This window comes from Xyrauchen texanus, chromosome 21 (assembly GCF_025860055.1).
Source record: "Xyrauchen texanus isolate HMW12.3.18 chromosome 21, RBS_HiC_50CHRs, whole genome shotgun sequence".
NCBI lineage: Eukaryota > Metazoa > Chordata > Actinopteri > Cypriniformes > Catostomidae > Xyrauchen > Xyrauchen texanus.
In genome coordinates, this window is record NC_068296.1 from 37,472,445 (window position 1) to 37,485,097 (window position 12,653).

Sequence of the window (12,653 nt, forward strand, 5' to 3'; positions counted from 1 at the left end):
CCAAAAACAGAGTTTGGCTGTGGAAATCCCCATCAAGAGGCCTAAAATATGCCTTTCTCTTGCCAATGTCAACAAAACATGTTTTTTGTCCAAACCCAGGAGAGAGCATACAACTAACGTCGGTTCCATGGTGTAATGGTTTGCACTCTGGACTCTGAATCCAGTGATCCTAGTTCAAATCTCGGTGGGACCTTCTTTGACTTTTGCACCGACGGTTCGGAGGACCCAATCAAAAGTACTTTTCAAAAGCAGTGATCCTCCAAATCTCCTGCTGCAATACTCTGCTTGCCAGGTCCATGAGCATTTCTCCATACACTTATATCAAAAAAATCTACATATATTGCTCTTGTTGAACTCTAATCTGTCATGGATAGTATTTTTCTGATACAATTGAAAATTTGGAACACAGCACTTTTTGTATTTTTGTCTCCTTAAGATGAATCACTTATGTTGTGTTATTCCTCTATTATAAGCCGCTTTGCATAAAAGCACCTTCTAAATCAATAAATGTAATGTAATATAATGTATCTGAAGGGTGAGGGTCAAAATCCCTTGGCTCTTCAGATATATCAATACATATACAGTATATATATATATCCTTTTATATCAATATCTATCTGTATTCTGTTGCTTAACTTCTTTAATAAAGTGATGAATTAACTATATGCATGATCACATAATCAATTCTATTTTCTTATGCATAATTGAAAAATACTTTGAATCATATGTGTGTTGAATGTTAATTAGTCTCTTTTAGGAACATTCCAGAGTCTCTCTGTCCTGCACATTGGCTGAAGGTCTTTTGGGGGATAAGCTTATTTGTGACGCTCTCCAGCCTCTCAGGGAGGGGGTCAGGGGAATGCGTTAAACATGTGTTCCAGATGTATTCTGTGTTTGATTGTTACCTTTCCATGACTAATTATATGGTTTAAAGTCCTATGTAATAATACCTGAATAGTAGAAGTGTGATTTTCTCTTATTATTTCTTTAGGGAAGAAATGTATGTTATTTCAACCCTCTCCTCTGCCCGAGGAGTGAATATTTTATCTCTTGTTTTGGTTCAAATGGCCTGATAATGTGTGCTCTGGCTCTCTTGTGCCCAGAGAAGAACTGTCGCTCGTCAGTGTTTTGTGTGTGCGTTTGACCTTCTACCCAGTTTTCAAACCCAGGGATGCACACCAGGCCGACTCGAAGACGCCCGTGACCATCTGCGAGGTCACTTCAGATGTAAATCTCGGGCTCGGACGACAAGTGCGCTTGATTAATGTTGATAGGCCGCATAGCTGTCTATATGTTGTGACTGTATGGTCTTTTAGCCAATCAGGAGTAAAATAATGGAATGTACGTCCCTGCAAATGGTATAATATATGTAAGATTTTGTGTAAGGTACAAGTTGGCTTTCGATCTCCTCGTGAGACTTTGCGCTGGCTCTACCAATTTCACTGCAGACTATACTTCAGTAAATTTTTGACTCTTTTAATTGTACTTCTCGACTCCTGGTTTTCTTTCTCCATATCTGGTCCGGGTGAAAACTGTTATACCCCTAACAGTTTGGTGGAGGATTCGGAGGGCAATCACTCCGTGGTGACATCTCTGGCAAATCAGCAAACAAGGTAGGAAGCTTTTATTAATTGTTAGGGCTGTCTGACTGGAAGAGATTTTGAAGGGGAGCGGGAGAGCTTCACTCCGACGAGGCGAGTGAAGAGTAATTTAATTATACTATTGAAAGTATAAGAAGTCGCTGAGAGAGCTGTTAAGGGTTAAAACAGCAAACAGCGCAAGTGAAGCGTGCTCTGTGGGGGCCCAGGTGGGCATTGGTGTAGCACCACCCCGGCAGAGTGCGTCCCTGGACGGGAGGTCCAGTGGCACCGTAAACCTGCTCAATCTCTTCCACCTCAGATAGGGGTACCCTGAGCTTAGTGAATCAGGCAGTTAGGGATTCAGATATTAGGTATAAAATAAAATAAAATACAATAGGGATTGTTTTACCAGGGATGCATCAGGAGCAGTCCCAAGTAAATAAATAAATTATGACCCGAATTGGTATGGATCAGTATATGTGACCAGGATGTTTGTGAAGAATACTTTGTGGTGTATTGTGTAGAAATCCAGTATTGTTGCTGCTATAGTTAATTTATCCGTGTAAAATATTTGCTACTAAAATCTTTTCGGTAGTGATTTTCAACTGTGACCAAGAAAAAGGACTGATAGAGGGAATTTTCTGAGTAGTTCTGACCAAAACGAAAGGGCACACGCTGTAAACAGCTCTGCTCTGACGAGCTCAAATCAAAGAAATGTGCACAGCTCATTAAGAAAATGGTCAGTCAGGGGTCTGAGTCTGATTGGAACGCCATGCAGCAGATTGACTGGCTGCAGAACAAAAAAGACGCTGATAGGGCCAAATATCTATCCGTGTTTGCCTATTCATGGATTTGTAAACTGGGTGGTATACCTTTAAGCCATGAAAATGCAATTCCAAATATGATGGACGGATGGTCTAGTTTGATTGCCCAGCGTGATAGAGTGGCAAAAATTATTGGGCAGGAAGTCGGCTGTGATCTGTGTATTTTGAGTAAGGGTTTTGAGGCGGTTTGTGAGAAGGCAGAAAATGCTGTGAAAAATGAGGCATGTTGTTGAACAGTACCATTGACATCAGATATTGGGAGGATTTGCTTCGTTGGTGCTCTGTAAGCTGGGGCCGTTTGCAAACACGTGATGATGATGTTAATGTGGGTAAAGTATCTGCTGTATCAGTTGAAGTGGAAATGAGTCCCCGCAATAACATAACCTGCTATAATTGTGACGAGAGAGGTCATACCTGTAGAGATTGTACCAAGCCTGTTGCCAGATGCAGAAATTGTAACAGAGAGGGCCACATTGCTAGACATTGTCGTAGTGGTAAACCACAAATGTATATCATAAATCTGTTCCTATCCCTCTAACCATTTCTAACTCTGAAAAAGTCTATTGGACTGAATTTTGGGTAGGGAAAAATACTGTAGGGACTCTAATCGGTGTTGACATTCTGAAAGAACTCGAAGCTGATGTTTTGCTTTCTCAAGATAAGCTAGTGCTTGGCTGCAATGAAACAATTCGCTTATCTCAGAGTGGCCCCCACCATGAGCAGAGATGTGCAGTGGCTGAACCTGCTATTCTAACTGAAACTCGCCCTGAGTGGAAGTTTATAATTTCCAAATTTCCTGATGTATGGGCAAAAGATAAATATGATTGTGGTTTAGCACAGATTCAGCCGCTGAGCATCCCAGGTCCTTTGCATGAAGCCAGAAGACAATATCCTTTGAAAAATGAGGGAGCTGACACTGTTGTAGATGAACTATGCAAACGGGGGATTGTGATTCCCTGTTCCTCTCCCACTAACTCTCCCATGTGGCCTGTCAAAAGCCGGATGGGAGCTGGCGTTTGACCATTGATTACACTTCTCTGAATTCAGTGTCTGAGAAAATGCACCCTCTGGTGGCCAACCCCGCAACTATCCTACACGAGATAGGATCTGAACATTGTTTTTTTACTGCTTTAGACATTTCTAATGGTTTTTGGACTTGTCCCCTAGCCAAGGAGGACCAAGGCAGATTTGCTTTCACCAGCAGGGGTCGCCAATGGACATGGAGTCGTTTGCCACAAGGTTTCTGCAACTCACCCACACTGTTTCATCAGGTACTAGCATCCTTCATCGATCCGGTAAGAAAACAAATTGAATATGTTGGATCTGTTGTCCTACAATATGTGGATGACATTTTAATTGTTAGTCCAACCAAGTTCAAACATTTGACTGCTGTACAGACTGTTTTGAATGCCCTCCAAAACGGGGATTCAAAGTGAACTTGAAGAAAGCACAGCTAGCACTGCCTGAAGTGATTTATTTGGGGCAAATTGTGGGTGTGCACGGCAGACGATCACTCCTGAACGAAGTTAAAGCTATCATTGAACTTCCAAAACCAAACACGGTTACTGGTCTAAGGCAAGTAATGGGTCTTTTGAATTACTGCCGCCAGTATGTTTCTGAATACACTGAACTTTCTAAACCACTCACAGAGGCGCTGAAAGGAGGAAAACCTGGATCGGAGCTGATCGACTGGACTGAGGAGATGGAGGAGGCGCTTGTGAGTATCAAAGAAACTCTTGCTTCCTCCCCAGCATTACGCCATGCCGATGCCAGCAGGCCGTTCCATCTATGGACATGGGTGGGAACTCGTGGAAATTTAATGAGTGTTTTGTTTGTCCTGTTTCTGCTAGAACTGAACTAATGTCTTTGTATCATGGTTTGGCACATGCAGGTCCTGAAAAACTACATGCAATGATTTCCAAAACCTGGTGGTGGCCCCGACTGAGGGCTTCTTGCCATGATTTTTGTAAGAGATGTCTAGTATGCCTTAAGGTTAATTCTTCTTCTAAGCTGAAAATTCCCTTAGGACATGCCCCTCGAACTCAAGGGCCATGGACCCACCTCCAAATTGATTTCATAGGTCCACTGCCCCCTAGTGGATGTTTTACATACATTCTAATGATTGTTGATCTGTTTTCCAGATGGGTTGAGGCATTTCCACTGAGAAACTGCACCGCAGATGCAACCGCCAAGATTATGTTGAATGAAGTTTTCCCAAGATGGGGTTTGCCCTTACAAATTGATTCAGATCAGGGTACACATTTTACTGGGAAGGTGATGAAAAATGTCATGAAATTGATGGGGGTGAGGCAACACTTTCACATTCCATTTAGGCCCCAATCTAGCGGATCTATTGAACGCACTAATCGTACGCTTAAAACTTCATTGAGAAAGAGATTGTTGGAGTGGGGGAAAGGGTGGCATGCGGCTGTCCCAGCGATTTTGTTAAGCATGAGAGCCAGCCCTAACAAGACTACACAGCTCAGCCCTTTTGAGGTAATGACAGGTCGCTACATGCGGCTGCCCTGGGATGCCCCCTTGCAACATGAGGGACCATCCGGGCCTTTGAAAGACACTTTACAAAATTATCTGAAAGCTTTGGATGACAGTCTGCGAGACACACGGGTTAGTGTTAGCACACGACAAGCAGATCGAGATAATGTTGAGCAAAAAGACATGCCTGCTTTGCCTGAAATAGGTGACAATGTAATGTTACAGCGGGAGATAGTTTCCCCTTAGGTCCGAAATTTGATGGGCCTTATCAGGTGGTATTGACCACTAACACCTCTGTTCTACTGGACAGGGGGGTTTTGGGTACCGTATGGAGACATTGGTCACAGGTGAAACCACTTGAAAAGTGTAACAACTTACTACCTCGGGATCATTAAATGTCTGTCGTGTATGTTAAAATTCTAGAATTCTAGAACAAATGTTTTATCATTACAGATGGCTGAATCCAACGACATACTGAAGCTGCTAATTCTTCAAGAAGAAGTGCGTAGTGAGAGACGACTGAAAGTGAAACGAGCTTTCATCCGATTGGTACTTCCGCTCTCGTTGGTATTTTTAATTCTGATCGCTTTATCATTTTTGATGTGGATTCAAATTTCAATTTGGACAGGGAGATTCCATGCGTTTTCAACTCATTGGGATTGTGAGGAGATCGATAACCGTCCATCATGGGTACAATACCCATGTCTAAATTCAACTGAGGGTCTAAATTTAATTCCGACCATGTACCAAAAGGTAAATGATCGTTGTTATCGTCTGGACGGAAATGAGACAGTGACCTATTGGCTTGGTCACTCCCCAAATTATCCCGATACTACCCTCATTATGCAAAAAGGTCGGTGGATGAGGAGTGGAGGCGTTGACCTGTTTGAAGGAGATTTCAGTTCAATGAGCTGGACCCCTGACCACATAGCTCGTGAAAACATGAGTGCATGCTCTATACTGAATGGATATGGTTAATCGATATTTGTTAAAATCTAGAAAAGGTGAGAGTAGAGCAGAACGAAGGAGGCATCAGGTAGCAGATGTGAATGACTCCCACATGATTTTAGGTGGAAAAGCAGTGAAACTTCCGTTATACCCAAGTGCTCCTGATCCTCGCCACATCATGTCATACTATTTTCCCAAAGCTAAGAATGAACTTGGTTACAACAAAGTCGTTAAAGATGTAGCCCAAAGCTATATATACAGCAATATTGTGATTAGAGAAGAACCGGGGTCTGATGAGTATCAAACAGCAATAAATGATAAGGATTTGATGAGATGGGGAGTGTTAGTCCCAACTAAATGCCACATGATCCGATGGGACACTAATAGGGCTTACGGTGCAGTCTGTGATAGGTTAGGACGGATAGATAAAACTGACAAGGACAAGTTCGATCTGAATGGCAGTAAAAATGGTTTGCCTGCTATTAATGCTTTGTCCGTCTCTTGGCCCAGGTACACTAGATTCGATGACCCTTGGAAGGAGACTGCACATGTTGAGCATTGTTTAGGTAAAGAAATTCAACAGTGGTTTGTTAAGATGTTTCCTCCTGGAGATGTTGATAAATGTAGAGAAATTTCTGAGAAGCTCACCGGTGTGAAGATGATGGAGATACCCTGGGAGGTGTGTAATGCTTCTTTTGTTAAGTCAGGTTACACTTGGGCTAGTTTTTCTGATGTGTTGCACCAGTATGAGTTTGCTAGGAACCTTGCTAACAGAACTGTTTTCAACATGGATCACCTGCATGATTACCTTGAAGATAAATGTTATAATCCTACATCGATGGCTTATAACGTGACAGCATGGATGCATTTGCAAGTGTTTAAACTGAATATTGAAATGATGTACACTCGAGCAAAGACTAGTCTGGTACCTTTAAAGTATGAGGAGCTGTTGTGGGACAATTATAAATCATTTCAGGTGAGGATGTGGCCTCAGTTGTCCGATGTAGCTATTGGAGATGAGTGGTTTGACAGGGCAAAACAATTTAGACAATTTCTGAGTCCAATTCCTTCAGTACAGGAAATCAGAGATCTAGAGTCTAAGACTCCATCAGAGGACTGTGCTAAACACAGGTTGACACACCCCATGGGTCCTGCATGGCGTCCAGTTGATAAGAGTAAGAAGGCTAACGAAGCAGAGCTGTCTCTTTGTGTTGCAGAGTTGAAGCAGAAGACTGAATATTTTCCTCGGTTGAAGGCGCAAACAGCTCGGCAGAAATTTATCACTGCATTTCTGGAACAGATAAAAACTAATGATCCATTTGCAGGTTATGAGTATTTGAATTCTGTATGGCTTAAATCTAAGGGCACTCCATGGTATACTGATTCGAACCTCCGCCTGCTATAGCAGTAGCATTGGTTTTGGCTTTTTCGGTAGGAGCAATATTTACTGACATGACGGAAACAGTGGAGGAATATGTGGAGGAAGCTTGGGAGGAGTTTGTGGCTGCGCCAGAGGATTTGGTCATGGGAGCTGTTAAATATGTGTTATATGCTTTTGGAGCTCTTTTGGGAGTGGGTGTCCTCTGTCTGTGTGTGTGGATGTGTGTTCGTTTCTGTTTTTCTTATGTATGCAGGTCTGCTTGCAGTAACTTGAACCCTTCCGAGGAGGAGAACCGACTGAGAAAACTGACGACACGCTTGGAAGAGAAACTTAAGAAGGATAACATCCATGCCCTGTTGTGAGTGGAAGGTGGGAGAGCCTTCACGTGGGGACTGGGAATTTTAGTATCCAGCATGTCCAGCAATGAGGCTGAAGAGACAAGTGTGACCCGTCAGGGAAGCATGCGTTACCACTCCACCTTCCGTGAGTGACCTCACTTGGTAGACCAGACGTGGCGGTATTGGACCCCACATTGGTCTAAAACGGGGACTGAAGGGTGAGGGTCAAAATCCCTTGGCTCTTCAGATATATCAATACATATATATATATATATATATATATATATATATATATATATCCTTTTATATCAATATCTATCTGTATTCTGTTGCTTAACTTCTTTAATAAAGTGATGAATTAACTATATGCATGATCACATAATCAATTCTATTTTCTTATGCATAATTGAAATATACTTTGAATCATATGTGTGTTGAATGTTAATTAGTCTCTTTTAGGAACATTCCAGAGTCTCTCTGTCCTGCACGTCGGCTGAAGGTCTTTTGGGGGATAAGCTTATTTGTGACGCTCTCCAGCCTCTCAGGGAGGGGGTCAGGGGAATGCGTTAAACATGTGTTCCAGATGTATTCTGTGTTTGATTGTTACCTTTCCATGACTAATTATATGGTTTAAAGTCCTATGTAATAATACCTGAATAGTAGAAGTGTGATTTTCTCTTATTATTTCTTTAGGGAAGAAATGTATGTTATTTCAACCCTCTCCTCTGCCCGAGGAGTGAATATTTTATCTCTGTTTTGGTTTAAATGGCCTGATAATGTGTGCTCTGGCTCTCTTGTGCCCAGAGAAGAACTGTCGTTCGTCAGTGTTTTGTGTGCGTTTGACCTTCTACCCAGGTTTTGAACCCAGGGATGCACACCAGGCCGACTCGAAGACGCTCGCGACCATCTGCGAGGTCACTTCAGATGTAAATCTCGGGCTCGGACGACAAGTGCGCTGATTAATGTTGATAGGCCGCATAGCTGTCTATATGTTGTGACTGTATGGTCTTTTAGCCAATCAGGAGTAAAATAATGGAATGTACATCCTTGCAAATGGTATAATTGATGTAAGATTTTGTGTAAGGTACGAGATGGCTTTCGATCTCCTCGTGAGACTTTGCCGCTGGCTCTACCAATTTCACTGCAGACTATACTTCAGTAAATTTTTGACTCTTTTAATTGTACTTCTCGACTCCTGGTTTTCTTTCTCCATATCTGGTCCGGGTGAAAACTGTTATACCCCGAACATATCAAAAACATAATTTGATGCCCAGATCTGTAAAATTAGTGAAGAACACGTAAAAGAGAAAGTTCCCTCGTACAGTGTTGCTGCATGCCAGGCCCACGTACAGCAGACTTTTGTTCTGAATCTCTCCTCTGCTGAGCTCTAATTTGCAGGGTAGCCTCAGGAAAATCCATGAGGAAAGAAGGTTAGCACTCTGGCCTCTGAATCCAGAGATACCAGTTAAAATCTCGGCAGGACCGTCTGTGACTTTGTGCCAAACGGTGCAATGGACCCAATCAGAGGGACTTTTCTAAAGCTGCGAGACTCCAAATCTACAGAAGTGAAAGTGTACCAACTCTGCTGGCCAGGTCTATCACTTTGAAATTGTGATGACCAGGTCTGAGATTAGAGAACAGTTCCTAAAAGGAAAACATTCGCATGGAGAATGCGGGCATCGATCCCGCTACCTCTCGCATGCTAAGCAAACACTCTACCATTTGAGCTAATTCCCCTCCTGGTAGGTGGGAAACGTGCCTTTCTTTAATTTTTGTTTCTCCTCAGCTGTGCAGCCCAGAGGTACCAAACCACTCTTGTTTGTTTCCTTTTGGAGTGGGCCATGGGCCCTTCCAATGGTCAGAAAGACCATGTCCAAGGAGTCTTGCAAAGCAGTGATCCTAAATCATATATGAGTTTTGTGGTCAAGTAGGTCAGCCCCCATGAAGAATGTGACATGGTAAGTTTTTCCAAGGAAACTTCAGTACACATTCAATTTGCCTTAAGAGAAAGCAATAGATGCAGATAACTATGAGTGCTACATGAGAAATGGAACAAATGAAGCAAAATTGTCATTGGCAATGTTGTTAGGAGTTACTGGCGATAAGTGCTATTCCATTTTATGCTTGCCAAATTCTTTTGAGGATGTCTCTATTTCCCCATTAATGTAGATAAGAGCAGTACTTGTATGACTGAAAATAAGTGTATGTTGGCATGCCATGCTGAGCATCAGAACCTAATGAGGTTTGTGTAGACCTTTCTTAAGAGAGCAGACGTTGCAAGGTGGCTTGTGGGGCTAGAGTTATGATTTTGGATTTGGGTGCAAAAGTGTCTCGTGTTCAAATCCAAGAATAGCTTGCCCCAAGAATAGCTTGCCCTTAGATCTTCAAACTTGAAGACCATGGGGTGCAAAGTCTAAATGTCAGCATTACCACCAAGCAAGCATTTTCTGTGAAAATGGACAGTGACAATAACAAGACAAGGCTGGTTAGCTCAGTTGGTTAGAGCATGGTGCTAATAACGCCAACGGGCCAGGGTGTCTTTTGATCTGAATCTCTCTAGAAAAGTTAGGAGAGCATTAGACTTATAAAGCAAAGATCACCGCTTAGATACAGGCTGCCCATTGCCTGTTTCAAACTCCAAACCAAACAGCAATAATACTCGCAACTTCTTTTCACCGGAAAATTGAGGTTTGTGTAATGGTTAGCACATTGCATTTTGAATCCAACAAGCTGAGTTCAATCCTGGCGGAACCATCTTAGGCTCTTGTGGCCAAAAACAGAGTTTGGCTGTGGAAATCCCCATCAAGAGGCCTAAAATATGCCTTTCTCTTGCCAATGTCAACAAAACATGTTTTTTGTCCAAACCCAGGAGAGAGCATACAATTAACGTCGGTTCCATGGTGTAATGGTTAGCACTCTGGACTCTGAATCCAGTGATCCGAGTTCAAATCTCGGTGGGACCTTTTTTGACTTTTGCACCGACGGTTCGGAGGACCCAATCAAAAGTACTTTTCAAAAGCAGTGATCCTCCAAATCTCCTGCTGCAATACTCTGCTTGCCAGGTCCATGAGCATTTCTCCATACACTTATATCAAAAATATCTACATATATTGCTCTTGTTGAACTCTAATCTGTCATGGATAGTATTTTTCTGATACAATTGAAAATTTGAAATTTTGTTAGGAGTTATTGGCGATAAATGCTATTCCATTTTATGCTTGCCAAAGTCTTTTGAGGATGTCTCTATTTCCCCATTAATGTAGATAAGAGCAAGAATAGCTTGTCCTTGCCCTTAAGTCAAGTCAAGTCAATTTTATTTGTATAGCGCCTTTCACAACACACATCGTTTCAAAGCAGCTTTACAGAATATTAGCATTAACAGACGATAAGAACTGTAATGTCTATAAAGTCAATTAATCATCATTGTGTAATTTAGATAAAATACAAATTTTAATAGTGTTTATAAATAATTAAATGATAATTGTATTAATAACCCCAGTGAGCAAGCTGTAGGCGACTGTGGCAAGGAACACAAAACTCCATACGATGTAGATTAATGGAGAAAAATAACCTTGGGAGAAACCAGACTCACTGTGGGGGCCAGTTCCCCTCTGGCTAACATTATGAATTTAATGTAAATATTAATTATGTATAGGTAAAATCATGGTTTAAATTTATTAAACTAAGTGATAAGGGTCATTGATTAAACATAGATTGTGTTTGAACTGTAAGATTAATGACCAAAGTCTTTGAAGTCCATCTTGATTCATTGCAGAAGTTCACATAGATGCAATTGTCCTTGTTAATTGGCTGATGAAGGCTTTTGTTGGCAATTGTTAGTCTAAGCATTTCATTTCAGGATTGTAGTCCATAAATAGACCGAGGTGATGCAGGTTGGAGTTGGCATAATTTCATCCTCTGAAGTCCGTCATAATAGATTGAAGTGATGTTTGGCTGGCACCGGCTGCATTTAGGCATCATCATTCTGCGACATGTAGCAGTGGAGTCCAACATGAAGCAGGAATGGTGCTGGATCCAGCCGGTTCTGGTGACCTCAGGATAGGAGTCCCGAGGTTGAGACAGGGAAACAAATAAAAAGATGTAAGTGTAGATGCCATTGAATTTATTGCAGAGTTAGAGATCATGCTCAATGTTTCTGGTTTCTGGTTCCGGCAGACCCAACTAAAGCAGCCTAATTGTGGGATAAATTAGGTGTATGCCTGGCTAAATAGATGAGTCTTTAGTCTAGACTTAAACTGAGAGAGTGTGTCTGCATCTCGAACAGTGTTTGGGAGACTATTCCATAGTTTAGGAGCCAAATATGAAAAGGATCTTCCTCCTTTAGTGGATTTTGATATTCTAGGAACTATTAATAGGCCAGAATTTTGCGATCTTAATGAACGTGTTGGAATATAGCGTGGTAGAAGATCACTTAAGTACTCGTGGAGCTAGACCATTCAAAGCTTTGTACGTAGTTAACAGAATTTTAAAATCAATACGGAATTTAACAGGTAGCCAATGTAACGATGATAAAATGGGGCTAATATGATCATATTTCTTGGTTCTCGTCAGCACTCTGGCTGCTGCATTTTGAACCAATTGAAGTTTATTTATTGATCTTGCTGGACATCCTCCCAGTAATGCATTACAATAATCTAGTCTTGAGGTCATGAACGCATGAATTAGTTTTTCGGCATCAGCAACCGAGAGCATATGCCTTAATTTAGCAATATTTCTTAGGTGGAAGAATGCTGTTCTACAAACATTTGTAATTTGATTTTCAAAGGACAGATTGGTATCAAATATAACACCTAAGTTCTTTGCTGTTGAAGATGATGTAACAGTACATCCATCTAGAGTCAAATTATATTTTAGTGGCTTATTTTTAGAGTGTTTTGGTCCAATAATTAGAACCTCTGTTTTGTCAGAATTGAGTAGAAGGAAATTTCTGGCCATCCAATCTTTTATTTCATTGATACACTCTGCTAATTTTGAGAATTGTGAAATCTCATCAGGTTTTGAAGAAATATAAAGTTGTGTATCGTCAGCATAGCAGTGGAAACTTATTCCACGATTCCTGATAATATCT

The 12,653-nt window shown here is 41.5% G+C and overlaps 1 protein-coding gene and 2 non-coding genes across 3 annotated transcripts in view; all 3 read left to right on the forward strand.

Moving 5' to 3' along the window:
* LOC127661496 (uncharacterized) overlaps positions 1–12,653 on the forward strand; it is a 156,467-nt gene that overhangs the window by 85,573 nt on the left and 58,241 nt on the right. The window lies entirely within an intron of this gene.
* trnaq-cug (transfer RNA glutamine (anticodon CUG)) lies at positions 122–193 on the forward strand. Its single transcript has one exon. It is a non-coding gene; the product is annotated as a tRNA-Gln (tRNA).
* On the forward strand, positions 10,456–10,527 carry trnaq-cug (transfer RNA glutamine (anticodon CUG)). The gene has a single exon. It is a non-coding gene; the product is annotated as a tRNA-Gln (tRNA).